This window comes from Callospermophilus lateralis, chromosome 3, assembly GCF_048772815.1.
Source record: "Callospermophilus lateralis isolate mCalLat2 chromosome 3, mCalLat2.hap1, whole genome shotgun sequence".
Lineage (NCBI taxonomy): Eukaryota > Metazoa > Chordata > Mammalia > Rodentia > Sciuridae > Callospermophilus > Callospermophilus lateralis.
Genome location: NC_135307.1, coordinates 119,779,925 through 119,793,567, shown reverse-complemented (window position 1 = coordinate 119,793,567; position 13,643 = coordinate 119,779,925). Strand labels below are relative to the sequence as shown.

The window sequence follows — 13,643 nt, the reverse complement described above, 5'->3', positions numbered from 1 at the left end:
ACCAAACCCAGGTCCTGACACATGCAAGGCAAGCATTCTACCACTAAGCTATCCCTCCAGCTCAGTTAATCTCTTATTGTGCCTAATCCTATAAATTATCCTAACTATGTATGTACAGTCATGTGTTGGTTAGAGACAAGGATACACTGAGAAATGTGTCCTTCACTGTACAAACATAATAAAATTCTCAAACTAAGTTACAACATCACTAGGAATATAACCTTATGGACTACTGTTATTGACCAAACCATCTATTATTTAGTACATAACTGCATATATATATGGTTTGGGACTATCTGTTGTCTCAGGCATCCACTGGGGATCTTAGAATGTAGTGCCTGTGGATACAGGGGGATTATTGTTTAGGCCAGCATCCCTTATGAATATTGATGCAAATTCCTCACTTCAAATACTTGAAACTGAATGCAACAGATTGAAAAGGATTATACATCATGGCCAAGTGGGACTGATTCCTAGAATGCAGGGATGACAACATATACAAATAAATATAATACATTATATTAATGGGGGGACATTACTTGATCATCTCAGTGAGAAAAGGTATTTGCTAAAACTTAACTCCCTTTTATGATTGAAAATACACTAACAAACTAGTAGAAGGAAGCTATCTCAATACAATAAAATCCATATATGAAAATCCCACAGGGCTCATCATACTCAGTGGGGAAAGATAAAAGTGTTTCCTTCTAAGTTTAGTAGCAAGATGAGGATGCTCACCTTCACCACTTCTACTCAATGTCTACTGGAGTCTTAGCCAGAGCAATCAGGCAAGTAAAAGAAATAAAGGCCTCCAAATTAGCAAGAAAAAATTTATCTAATTATAAATTATCGTTTTAAATTATAACTTGTAATTGTAGGATCTTAATATGTAGAAAACCCTAATGAATCTACAAAAAGACTGTTAGAGCGAAATGAATTCAGCCCAATGAATTCAGCCAAGGGGCAGAATACAAAATCAACACAAAAATCACTTGCACTTCTATAAATTTATAGTAAACAGTCTGAAAAGGAATCATGTAAACAATTCTATTTATAATAGCATCAAGAAGAATACTTAGAAATTAACCAAGGAGGTGAAAGACTTTGTTATGGTTTAGATATGAGGTATCCCCCCAAAGCTCGTGTGTTAGACAATGCAAGAATATTCAGAGGTGAAATGGTTATGAGAGCTTTAATCTAATTAGCATATTAATCCATTGACATGGATTAACTGGTACCTGTAGGTAGATAATGTGTGACTGGAAGAAGTAGGTCACAGGGTGTGCCTTTGGCTTTATATTCTGTCTCTGGTGAGCAGAGCTTTGTGCTTCCTGTTGCCATGTTCTGAGCTGCTTTCCTTCCACCATGATGTTCTGCATCACTTGGGCCCAGAGCTATGGAGTTGGTCATCTATGGACTGAGACCTATGAAATTATGAGCCCCAAATAAACTTTCCCTCCTCTGTGTTTTCTTGATGGATCTTTTGGTCACAGCAATACAAACTGACTAAAGCAGATGTACAATGAAAATTACAAAATATTGCTAAAAGAAATTAGACAAATAATTGGAAACATAACAGTACTCCTCAAAGTGAGCTACAGATTGAATGCAATCTCTATCAAAAACTTTTTTTTTTTTTTTTTTGGCAAAATGGGGAAATGCTCACTGAAGTTCAGATATAATCTCAAAAGACCCTGAACAGCCAAATCAAAGTGAGTGGACTCATGCTCCTGGATTTCAGAATGCTCTGATTCTGGTATAAAAAGACATGTAAAGACCAATGGAATAGAAAAGCCTAGGAAAGAAACCTCTGTATAATGAAATGTTTTTTGAGAAAAGTACCAAGGCTATTTTCAACAAGTGGTGTTGTGCAAGTTTGACAGGCATGTGCTAATAAATGAAGTAGGATCCTACCTAACACCATATATAAAACTGAACTCAAAATGGTCCAAAGACCTAAACACAGGAGCTAACACTAAAACTCTTAGAAGAAAATAAGGAACCCTAAGGTTGCTGTATTTGACAACAAAATTGTAGGCAATAACAGAAAAATAGACCAAACTATTCATCAAAACTTAAACATTTTATGCATGAAAGGGTACTATTTCAAGAGAGTAAGAAGGCAATCCTCAGATTGGGAGAAAATATTTGCAATTTGCACAATGTATGGATTTAACATCAAGAATACATGCAGAATTTGGGGCTAGAGTTGTGGCTCAGTGGTGGAGTGCTTGCCTAGTATGCATAAGGTACTGGGTTTGATCCTCAGCACCACATAAAAGTAAAATAAAGATATTGTGTCCACCTAAAACTAAAAAATAAATATTAAAAAAATAATACAGGGCTGGGGATGTGGCTCAAGCGGTAGCGCGCTTGCCTGGCATGCGTGTGGCCTGGGTTTGATCCTCAGCACCACATACAAAGATGTTGTGTCCGCTGAGAACTAGAAAATGAATATCAAAGAATTCTCATTCTCTCTCTCTCTCTCTCTCTCTCTCTCTCTCTCTCTCTGTGTGTGTGTGTGTGTGTCTCTCTCTCTCTTAAAAAAATACATACATACAGAACTAAAATGGGATGATAACACAAAAAACCTGATTTAAAAATGGCAAAGGACTTAAATCTCCAAAGAAGATATAAAGATGGCTAGTGAGCACAAGAATGAAAATTATAATGAGATACAATAGGATGTCTCTCTCTCTCTCTCTCTCTCTCACACACACACACACACACACACACAGGCAAGGATGCAGATAAATTGCAATTCTTATGCATTGCTGATGGAACTATAAAGAAGTACAGTTATAGAAAACAGTTTTAATCCATTGTATTTCCTATTACAATATATCAAAATAATTGAAAGTATGGGCCTGAGGGTATATTTATACACCCAGTGTTCAATGTTGCACTATTCCTAGTAGTCAAAAGTTGGAAATAACTGGTAGGTTAAAGGACAAAATATATTATCTATACAATGGAATATTCAGCCATTAAAAGGAATTAAATTTTCATGAGTCTTAAAAAAAATGTCAAATGAAATAAGCTAGTCACAAAAGGACAAATACCATTCAATTCCACTTATGTGAGGTATGTAGAATACTGAAATTCATAAAGACAAAGTAGAGCAGTGGTTACTGTCCATCAAGGGATTTGGGGAGAGGGGTAAAAGGGGGATTATTTAAGGAGTACAAAGATTGAATATGGGATCATATAGAGATTGATAGTGGTGATGGCTGTACATAATGTGAATGTACCTCATGTCCTTGAACTATATACTTAAAGTAGTTAAAACAGTAAACTTTATATTTTATCAAAATGCACCAGGGGCTGGGGTTGTGGCTCAGAGGTTGAGCGCTCACCTAGCATGCGTAAGGCAATGAGTTTGATCCTCAGCATCAAATACAAATAAAATAAAGGTACTGTGTCCATCTACAACTAAAAAATAAATATTAAAAAATAAAATAATAAAAATACATTAAAAACCACCAAAAAGAAAAAAAAATATGGGTTAGCTGTTAGAAATAACTCCAGCTACAAGGAAAGAAAACATAAATGCATATTGCTCAGTGAAAGAAGCCAGTTTGAAAGACCACATACTGTATGATCTCCAGTGTAGGACATTCTGGAGAAAGCAGAAGACATTAGCGGTTGCCAGAAGTTCAGTGGGAGAGAGGGAGGAGTGAACACATGGAGCACAGGAGATTGTTAGGGCATGGAAATTACTATCAATAGTATAGGATGCTGTGATAGTGGATATGTGGTATTATACATTCATCAAAATCTGTAAAACTACCACAAAAAGAGCAACTTTAATGTAAACTATGAACTTTAGTTGATAAGACTGTATTGATGTTGGTGTATTAATTTAAACTAATGTGCTGCACTGGTGTAGGGTGTTTCCTAACAGGAAAAGGATGAGGGAGAGGAGCATGGGGGGACTCTGTACTGTTGCTCAGCTTTCCCATACAGGTGCTCCTTACCATGGGATTGCATTCTCCCAACCTATTGTAAGTCAAATACCCAAAAGACAAAAATATATCTGGTACACTTAACCTACCAAACATCAGAGCTTAGCTATAGTGCTGTGGGCCTCCGGTTGTTCCCCTTCTGATCATGTGGCTGACAAGCAGGGCTTTGCTGCTGCTACTGGTCAGCATCAGAAGGGGATGAGCACATGTGCTATTTCAGGAAAGATCATAATTCAAAGTGCAGTTTCTACTGAATGTGTATCACTTTCACACTACCATAAAATAGAAAAATAATGACTTGAACGATTGTTAAGTCAAATCATAAGTTGGGGACTATAATCTAAATTTTTTCTAAAAGTCTTAAATTTAAAGAATCACATCATTTTTTTCTACTTTCTCAGTACCTCAGACTCATCTGTTAAATAGTGATTTATGGTGAATGGATGAATAAATTAAACACTAGTGACAAATTTAATATACGGGGCCTACACTGGGCCAGACTGTGTAGAAGACCCAGCGTGCATACCAGTTTTGAAAAAGACGTGGCTTGTCAATGGGATTGCGCATCGCTGGTGCTTGCTCCTCTGCCTCAATTCTTTGCCAACCCTAGACCTTTGGTGGTCAGAAAACCCACCCTCCAATCTGCTGCAAGACTTTATACTAACAGTCACTATAGCTTTTTTTTTTCTATTATGTTTAAAAATGTAATTTAAACAGGTGGAAAAAAAATGGAGCACTTGACCTAGCTAATTCTCCGTGTTGCCCCTAAAAAGATGAAAATTTGGCATTCTGCAAAATCATGCACTAAAAACTACAGGCCTTTTGAGGAAAACAGGTTTGGGACTTAGTAACCTGTGTAGTAAGATTAACAATCCTAAATTTGCATTGGCATATGCTTTAAGAATTATTCCATCTTTTTCAGCCTTAAACTTTCAAGTTTATGTTTCTTTGAGATAAAAATCCTTGAACTAAATCACTTTTAACAGAAACCATTTTCATCAATATTAAAAATATGACATAGCGATGTCTTTATCCGTCAATGCTTCTGTCTACTCACTAGGTTATATGTCATCTTGGATGTTTCATCTCTGTGTAGTTGTAGCTTCCTGGATAGAGCAAAGGGTGAGATGTGTTTTGAAACTCTAAACTAGTCATTTTTTCATCATTTTTTTCTTGCTATCTCCATATATTCCTGAGGGTTTCTCTCTGGTTGTGAGGAAGTTTGCTTCCTTTGCCTTGCCACCTTAGCTTGCTGGGGAATCATGCTGGACTACTGTGACTTGCATACTACTAATGCCACCACTGGCCTGTTGCATACCAGCTGATACACATACAGAAGCACATGCGCCTATCAGCACAACAGGCTATTTCATGGAGTGACAGTTACTGTCTCAAGTTTAAGGAAGAAGAGATTACATTTTTGCTTCATTTTACCTTATGGTGTTTCATTTTCTGCTTTTGTAAAATAAAAACAAAGATATAGTCCGCTTGATGTTTCTTCAGTGGTCTCCATGACCTTTGGAAAACAATTAAGATTGAGATGTTTTCTCCATCTCAGTTTTCCTTCGCATATATACCTACCTGCTTTGGCCTCATATTCACATGCTTAAACTCATAGCTTCTGCTAGAGTGTAGGTGAACTAACCTAGAACACCCCAAATTCCCAGCAGCCTGCCCTGCAGTGTTTCTCAGAACACAGTTTTGTCAGCATCCGTATTCTAGACTCACACAAGTTCAGTACTCTGTTACCCAAAATTCTAAAAAACCTGGTGATCTTTTGAAGATAATCAATCTAGAAGGTTGGTTGAGGGGGAAAAAAGTGCTACAGTGAGTAACTTGAGTCACTCTAACAACAAAGAAAGTAACATATGGTAATAAATGGAAGAAAATATCAAATACAAGGACCAAAATATCCCATGGTTAACTGGGGCTATGATGTGCAGACAGAAGCTTTTCTAGCCAAGGAATCCTGAGGCTCCCGCCCACACCGTGGAAGCCTAAGTCCATGAGAAAAACATGGGTCTGGTAGCCAAACTTCCCTGGGTTTTAATTCTTGTTCATTTCCCTAAAATGTCATATATTTATTATTTATTATATTTTTATTAGCCATTTATTAGCCATTTGTGTATTTTCTTTGATAAAATGTCTAATAAAATATTTTGCCCAAATTTTGGTTTTCTTTAATTCTTGAGTTGAAAATAATTGAACAAGTTCTTAATACATTAAATGTATACAATAATTGAGTTGAAAGAGTTCGTTATCAAACATGATTTGCAAATACGTCCTATTTATAGACCTCTGTATCCGTTTTGATGTCAGCACGACACTGTGGCTCTATAGCAAGTCGGGAAATCAGATAGCTGAGGCTTCAACTTTGTTTCAAAACTGTTTTCTCTGTTACAGGTCCTTTGCATTTCTGGAAGAATTTTAGAATTATCTTATCAACTGCCATAAAAATATCTGCTGGAATTTTTATTGGAATGGCATTGCCTCTATTGGTCAATTTGAGGATTACTGACATCTTAACGATATTGGATCTTCCTAACCTGTGAACATGGTACATCCCTCTATCTAGGTGGTCTTAATTTCACTTCTCTTACAGATTTCACTGAAAAAGTATTCCACATCTTTTCACATCACTGTAAATGGTATTATTTTTTAAATTTGCATATCCAATTGTTACTGATACATAGAAACACAACTGACCTTGTAATATCGATCCTGTCTTCCAACTTTGCTAAACTACTAATTAATTGATCACATAAAATGTATCCTCTCTTTTACAATATTTTTAGGAAGAGTTTCTGTAGAATAATTGTATCTTCCTTGGAAGTTTGGCAGAAGTCACTAGGTAAGCCATTTGGGCCTGAATTGTCATTGTGGAAAAGTTTCTATATGCAAATTCAACTACTTGAATACATATGGGGCTATTCAAGTTATCTCTGAGAGTGCTTTCTTAGTTTTTGATGTTCAAAATATTTGTCTTAAGTTATTTCAAATCTCCCCTTATTTATTTATCCTTTTGATATTTATATTATTGGTAGGAATGCCACTTAGCTTATTCTCCATATTGTTAATTTATGTCATGTTTTTTTCCTAACCAGCATGCCTACAAATTTACTAATTTTATTGATCTTAAAAAGAACCAGCTTTTAGTTACAATGATTTATGGATTTTTTCTATTGCTTTTTTGTTTCATATTTCATTGATTCCTACACTAGCCTTTATGTCTTTTCATATGTGTGTGTGTGTTGTAGATGGACACAATACCCTTATTTTTTTAAATTTTTTTTTTAAAGAAAGAGTGAGAGAGAGTGAGAAAGAGGGAGAGAGAGAGAGAGAATTTTAATATTTATTTTTTTAGTATTTGGCGGACACAACATCTTTGTCTGTATGTGGTGCTGAGGATCGAACCCGGGCCGCACGCATGCCAGGCGAGCGCGCTTCCGCTTGAGCCACATCCCCAGCCCCCAATACCTTTATTTTTAAAATTTATTTTTATGTGGTGCTGAGGAGTGAACACAGTGCCTCACACATGCCAGGCTAGTGTTCTACCACTGAGCCACAAACCTAGCCCCCTTTATGTCTTTTCTTCTTCTTCCTTTGGATTTTTTTTTTTTTAAATAGGCTTTTCAGAGAGAAGATGAGATCATTGCTTTGAGAATGTTCTTTTCTAATTTAGGTATTTACTGCTATAAATTTTGAGAAGGTATGCTTTCATTTTCATTCAGTGGAAAAGGTTAATTTCCCTCTTTTTGACTCTTGGGTTATTTAGAAGCATGTTATTGAGTTTCCAAATATTTTAAGTTTTTTTCCCAGAGATATTTCTGTTATTACTTTCTTATTTCATTGTGGTCAGAGAAACATATTTCGCATGACTTGTATCCTTTTTAATGTGTTGAGATTTGTTATGTGAACCAGTTTATTATATTATGAACTTGTTATATTCACAGTGAATATTTGGGGTACTTGAAAAGAATATGGTTCTGTTGGTTAGATGGAGTATTCTGCATATTAATCAGGTCCAAAAGGTTGATACTGTTGAAATCTATTATATCTTCACTAATTTTTAATCTATCTGTTCTGCCAATTATTAGGATAACACTATTACAATCTCTGGTCATAATTATGTTGTAATCTATTATATCTTCACTAATTTTTAATCTATCTGTTCTGCCAATTATTAGGATAACACTATTACAATCTCTGGTCATAATTATGTTGTAATCTATTATATCTTCACTAATTTTTAATCTATCTGTTCTGCCAATTATTAGGATTACACTATTACAATCTCTGGTCATAATTATGGATTTGTCTATTTTCTTCTTGGAGTTTCATAAGTTTTGCTTTATGTATTTTAAAAGTTCTGCATTTAGGTGCATATTAGTGAGGGTTCTTCAGAGAAACAGAACCAACAGAATATGTGTATATACAGAAAGAGATTTATGTTATGGAATTGACTTATATAATTGTGGAGACTTGGGAAGTCCAAAATCAGATGGGGAGTCTGGCAGGCTGGAGACTCAGGAGAAAGCTGCAGTTGAAGTTCAGAGGCAGCCTGCTGGTGAACAAGGAAGAGCCCATGTTGCAGATAAAATCTGAAGCAATCTGCTTGCAGGATTTCTTTCTCTGGTGCAGCCAGCCTTTTGTTCTATGGACTTTAACTGATTGAATGAGGCACACACACATTATGGAGGCTAATCTGATATTCTCCTCAGAGTCCATCAATTTAAATGCAAATCTCATCCAAAGACACTCTCATAGAAACATCCAGAATAATGTTTGACCAAACCATAGCCCCAGCCAAGTTGACACATAAAATTAACTATCATAGTGCATAAATATTTAGTATTATTACACTTATTAACAAATTGCCCCCTTTATGAAATGACAATCTTTATCCTTCATAATATTCTTAGCTGTGAAATCTATTTTGTCTAATATTGGTATAGCCATTCAAGCTTTCTTGTGATTAATGTTAGCATGTAGATTTATATTTGCATCTTTATAATTAAAGTAGATTTCTTATAGGTAGCATATAATAAATAGTTTTAATCCAGTTTTATAATCTGTACCTTCTAATTGGGGAATTTAGACATTGAGAGGTTGCAATGGGGTGTGCAACATGCATCTTTGACCTGCTGTGGTTTCCCTTCAGGTGATATTACCCTGTTTGACATGTAGCATGGGAGATTTACAATAGGATATTTCCATTGCTCCGCTCCCAACCTATGTATTTTGTCATTATGAAATGGTCAGTTATCTCTTATGTAGATTCAAAGAGTAAGAAAAAGACATTAGGTCAGATGATATAGCTCAGTGGTACAGCACTTCCCTGGCATGTGCAAAGGCCTAAGTTCAATCACCAACATAGTCAAAAAAAAAAAAAAAAAACAACAACAACCCATATTATTTATCCATGTAACTTCCATTTCCAGTGTTCTTAATTCCTTTATTTTTTTTTTTTTTTTAATTTTTTTTATTGTTGGTTGTTCAAAACATTACATAGTTCTTGATACATCATATTTCACACTTTGATTCAAGTGGGTTATGAACTCCCATTTTTACTCCGTATACAAATTACAGAATCACATCAGTTACACTTCCATTGATTTATATATTGCCATACTAGGGTCTGTTGTATTCTGCTGCCTTTCCTATCCATTACTACCCCCCTCCCCTCCCCTCCCCTCCCCTCTTCTCTCTCTACCCACTCTACTGCAGTTCATATCTCCCCCTTGTATTATTTTTCCCTTTCCCCTCGCTACCTCTTGTATGTAATTTTGTATAACCCTGAGGGTCTCCTTCCATTTCCATGCAATTTCCCTTCTCCCTCCCTTTCCCTCCCACCTCTCGTCCCTGTTTAATGTTAATCTTCTTCTCATGCTCTTCGTCCCTACTCTGTTCTTAGTTACTCTCCTTATATCAAAGAAGACATTTGGCATTTGTTTTTTAGGGATTGGCTGGCTTCACTTAGCATAATCTGCTCTAATGCCATCCATTTCCCTCCAAATTCTATGATTTTGTCATTTCTCAATGCAGAGTAATACTCCATTGTGTATAAATGCCACATTTTTTTTATCCATTCGTCTATTGAAGGGCATCTAGGTTGGTTCCACAGTCTTGCTATTGTGAATTGTGCTGCTATGAACATCGATGTAGCAGTGTCCCTGTAGCATGCTCTATTTAGGTCTTTAGGGAATAGACCGAGAAGGGGAATAGCTGGGTCAAATGGTGGTTCCATTCCCAACTTTCCAAGAAATCTCCATACTGCTTTCCAGATTGGCTGCACCAATTTGCAGTCCCACCAACAATGAACAAGTGTACCCTTTTCCCCACATCCTCGCCAGCACTTGTTGTTGTTTGACTTCATAATGGCTGCCAATCTTACTGGAGTGAGATGGTATCTTAGGGTGGTTTTGATTTGCATTTCTCTGACTGCTAGGGATGGTGAGCATTTTTTCATGTACTTGTTGATTGATTGTATGTCCTCCTCTGAGAAGTGTCTGTTCATGTCTTTGGCCCATTAGTTGATTGGGTTATTTGTTATCTTGTTGTCTAATTTTTTGAGTTCTTTGTATACTCTGGATATTAGGGCTCTGTCTGAAGTGTGAGGAGTAAAGATTTGTTCCCAGGATGTAGGCTCCCTATTTACCTCTCTTGTTGTTTCTTTTGCTGAGAAAAAACTTTTTAGTTTGAGTAAGTCCCATTTGTTGATTCTAGTTATTAACTGTTGTGCTATGGGTGTCCTATTGAGGAATTTGGAGCCCGACCCCACAGTATGTAGATCGTAGCCGACTTTTTCTTCTATCAGACGCCGTGTCTCTGATTTGATATCGAGCTCCTTGATCCATTTTGAGTTAACTTTAGTGCATGGCGAGAGAAAGGGATTCAGTTTCATTTTGTTGCATATGGATTTCCAATTTTCCCAGCACCATTTGTTGAAGATGCTATCCTTCCTCCATTGCATGCTTTTAGCCCCTTTATCAAATATAAGATAGTTGTAGTTTTGTGGGTTGGTTTCTGTGTCCTCTATTCTGTACCATTGGTCCACCCGCCTGTTTTGGTACCAGTACCATGCTGTTTTTGTTACTATTGCTCTGTAGTATAGTTTGAAGTCTGGTATCGCTATACCGCCTGATTCACCCTTCCTGCTTAGCATTGTTTTTGCTATTCTGGGTCTTTTATTTTTCCATATGAATTTCATGATTGCTTTCTCCATTTCTATAAGAAATGCCATTGGGATTTTGATTGGTATTGCATTAAACCTATAGAGAACTTTTGGTAATATCGTCATTTTGATGATGTTAGTTCTGCCTATCCATGAACAGGGTATATTTTTCCATCTTCTAAGATCTTCTTCTATTTCTCTCTTTAGGGTTCTGTAGTTTTCATTGTATAAGTCTTTCACCTCTTTTGTTAGGTTGATTCCTAAGTATTTTATTTTTTGGGGGGATATTGTGAATGGAGTGGTTGTCCTCATTTCCATTTCAGAGGATTTGTCGCTGATATACAGGAATGCCTTTGATTTATACGTGTTGATTTTATATCCTGCCACTTTGCTGAATTCATTTATTAGCTCTAATAGTTTCTTTGTAGACCCTTTTGGGTCTGCTAGGTATAGAATCATGTCATCTGCAAATAGTGATAATTTAAGTTCTTCTTTTCCTATTTTTATGCCTTTAATTTCTTTCGTCTGTCTAATTGCTCTGGCCAGTGATTCGAGAACTATGTTGAACAGAAGTGGTGAGAGAGGGCATCCCTGTCTTGTTCCAGATTTTAGAGGGAATGCCTTCAATTTTTCTCCATTCAGAATGATGCTAGCCTGAGGTTTAGCATAGATTGCTTTTACAATGTTGAGGTAAGTTCCTGTTATCCCTAGTTTTTCTAGCGTTTTGAACATAAAGGGATGCTGTACTTTGTCGAATGCTTTTTCTGCATCTATCGAAATGATCATATGGTTCTTATTTTTAAGTCTATTGATGTGGTGAATAACATTAATTGATTTCCGTATATTGAACCAGCCTTGCATCCCAGGGATGAATCCTACTTGATCATGGTGCACAATTTTTTTGATATGTTTTTGAATCCGATTTGCCAAAATTTTATTGAGGATTTTTGCATCTAGGTTCATTAGAGATATTGGTCTGTAGTTTTCTTTCTTTGAAGTGTCTTTGTCTGGTTTAGGAATCAGGGTGATGTTGGCCTCGTAGAATGAATTTGGAAGTTCTCCCTCTTTTTCTATTTCCTGAAATAGCTTGAAAAGTATTGGTGTTAGTTCCTCTTTAAAGGTTTTGTAAAACTCTGCTGTATACCCATCCGGTCCTGGGCTTTTCTTAGTTGGTAGTCTTTTGATGGTTTCTTCTATTTCCTCAATTGATATTGGTCTGTTTAGGTTGTCTATATCCTCCTGCCTTAATCTGGGCAGATCATATGACTTAAGAAATTTATCGATGCCTTCACTATCTTCTATTTTATTGGAGTATAAGGATTCAAAATAGTTTCTGATTATCTTCTGTATTTCTGAAGTGTCTGTTGTGATATTGCCTTTTTCATCCCGTATGCTAGTAATTTGATTTCTCTCCCTTCTTCTCTTCGTTAGCATGGCTAAGGGTCTGTCGATTTTATTTATTTTTTCAAAGAACCAACTTTTAGTTTTGTCAATCTTTTCAATTGTTTCTTTTGTTTCGATTTCATTAATTTCAGCTCTGATTTTAATAATTTCTTGCCTTCTACTTCTTTTGCTGTTGTTTTGCTCTTCTTTTTCTAGGATTTTGAGATGGAGTATGAGATCATTTATTTGTTGGTTTCTTCTTTTTTTAAGGAATGAACTCCAAGCAATGAATTTTCCTCTTAGAACTGCTTTTAATGTGTCCCATAGATTCCTATATGTTGTGTCTGTGCATTCATTTATCTCTAAGAATTTTTTAATTTCCTCCTTGATGTCTTCTATAACCCATTGATCATTTAGTAACCAATTGTTCATTCTCCAAGTGATGCATGTTTTTTCCTTCCTTCTTTTATCGTTGATTTTCAGTTTCATTCCATTATGATCAGATAAGATGCATGGTATTATCTCCACTCCTTTATATTGTCTAAGAGTTGCCCTGTGACATAATATATGATCTATTTTTGAGAAGGATCCATGTGCTGCTGAGAAAAAAGTGTAACTGCTTGATGTTGGGTGGTATATTCTATATATATCAATTAAGTCTAGGTTATTAATTGTGTTATTGAGTTCTATAGTTTCCTTATTCAACTTTTGTTTGGAAGATCTGTCTAGTGGTGAGAGAGGTGTGTTGAAGTCTCCCATGATTATTGTATGTTGGTCTATTAGACTCTTGAACTTGAGAAGAGTTTGTTTGATGAACATAGCTGCACCATTGTTTGGGGCATATATATTTATGATAGTTATGTCTTGTTGGTGTATGGTTCCCTTGAGCAGTATGTAGTGTCCCTCTTTATCCCTTTTGATTAACTTTGGCTTGAAATCTATTTTATTTGATATGAGTATGGACACTCCTGCTTGTTTCCGAAGTCCATATGAGTGATATGATTTTTCCCAACCTTTCACCTTCAGTCTATGTATGTCTTTTCCTATCAGATGCGTCTCCTGTAGGCAGCATATTGTTGGGTCTTGTTTTGTGATCCATTCTACTAGCCTGTGTCTCTTGA

At 36.0% G+C, this 13,643-nt stretch overlaps 1 protein-coding gene across 15 annotated transcripts in view; it reads right to left on the bottom strand.

Annotated features, from left to right (window-relative positions):
- Nrg4 (neuregulin 4) overlaps positions 1-13,643 on the bottom strand; it is a 205,220-nt gene that overhangs the window by 13,875 nt on the left and 177,702 nt on the right. The window contains exon 9 of one of the 15 annotated variants that reach the window (XR_013155375.1): positions 5,400-5,481. The exons of the other annotated variants lie outside the window; for them this stretch is intronic. The gene's annotated coding sequence lies outside the window, so the exon portion shown is untranslated. The remainder of the gene's footprint in view (positions 1-5,399; positions 5,482-13,643) is intronic. 15 annotated transcript variants of the gene reach the window in all.